Below are 1,192 nucleotides of genomic sequence, written 5' to 3'. Positions count from 1 at the left end.
CGCGCGGCTTCCAGGTGAAGGAGCTTCTCAGCCCGGCAGGTGCGGGGGTCGTGGGGTCGCGGGTGGGAGCCGTGGGGAGGCTGGGCAGGACCTGCTCTTCGCGGGGAGGGGGAGACCAAGCCACGGGAGGGGGGGCTGTCCAGGACGCCCCCGGCCCGAGGCTTCCCCTCCAGGTCCCTCCGTTCCGCGTGCTCCGTGCAAGCAGAGACCCGGTTACCCCCGGCGATGCTTCTCCCGCGTCGCCCCTGCTTGCCGGGCCCCACAAATCCCCTGAAAGGGGGACGGGGGTAGTTCCCCGCCTCGCTCCGTGGGGTCCCCGGCAGAGAAGCCGCAGGATGGAGGCCCCCCTAACCGAGGCAGAAGAGGGGATGGGCGGGGGGAGGGGTTCTGGCCAGCTCAGATTACAAAATACCAGACTTGGAAGGGACTTCGGAGGTCATCCAGTCCAGCCCGCTGCTCAGGCAGGAGACCAGTCCTAGACCATTCCAGACAAACGGCTGTTCAATCTCTTCTTGGAAACCTCCTTCCTTTCCTGGGGCTACAAGGGACTAGAAACCTAGCATGAACTTCTTCAGGCTTAGTTTGGGAGTAGAGTTGGAAGGGTGAAGCTTCTGCTCTTGAGGTGGGGAGGGGGTGAAAGGACCCACCAGCTGGTCAAGGAGGGAAGAATCAGCCTCAAAATCCATTGGGGACAAGCCACTTTCCTCCTCTACAGAAGAATACAGAATAACAGAATTGGAAGGGACCTTGGAGGCCATCTAGTCCAACCCCCTGCTCAGGCAGGAGACCCTACACCAGGGGTAGGCAACCTGGGCTTTTTTTATGACTCGTGGACTTCAACTCCCAGAATTCCTGAGCCAGCCATGCTGAGGAGAAAGAGAGAGGTTTCCAATCTGAGCCATGCTGGCTAAGGAATTCTGGGAATTGAAGTCCACGAGTCATGAAGGGGCCATAGTTCCCCCCATGCTGGCTCAGGAATTCTGGGAGTTGAAGTCCAGGAGTCATAAAAGAGCTGAGGTTGCCTACCCCTGCCCTACACCATTTCAGACAAATGGCTGTCCAATCTCTTCTTAAAAACGTCCAGTGATGGAGCACCCACAATTTCTGGTGGCAAGCTGTTCCACTGGTTAACTGTCGTCACTGTTAGGAAGTTTCTCCTTAGTTCTAGGCTGCTTCTCTCCTCAATGAGTTT

The 1,192-nt window shown here is 57.8% G+C and overlaps 1 protein-coding gene across 1 annotated transcript in view; it reads left to right on the top strand.

Annotated features, from left to right (window-relative positions):
* Positions 1 to 1,192, top strand: part of LOC120320218 (secreted frizzled-related protein 2-like) — a 9,691-nt gene continuing 8,499 nt past the window's right edge. Inside the window, exon 1 of the mRNA XM_039369759.1 lies at positions 1 to 39. The gene's annotated coding sequence lies outside the window, so the exon portion shown is untranslated. The remainder of the gene's footprint in view (positions 40 to 1,192) is intronic.

Source organism: Crotalus tigris, unplaced genomic scaffold (genome assembly GCF_016545835.1).
Source record: "Crotalus tigris isolate CLP2741 ecotype Arizona unplaced genomic scaffold, ASM1654583v1 scf7180000021220.622782, whole genome shotgun sequence".
Classification (NCBI taxonomy): Eukaryota; Metazoa; Chordata; class Lepidosauria; order Squamata; family Viperidae; genus Crotalus; species Crotalus tigris.
The sequence above is the reverse complement of the archived record's forward strand: the minus strand, read 5'-3'. Positions and strand labels throughout refer to the sequence as shown.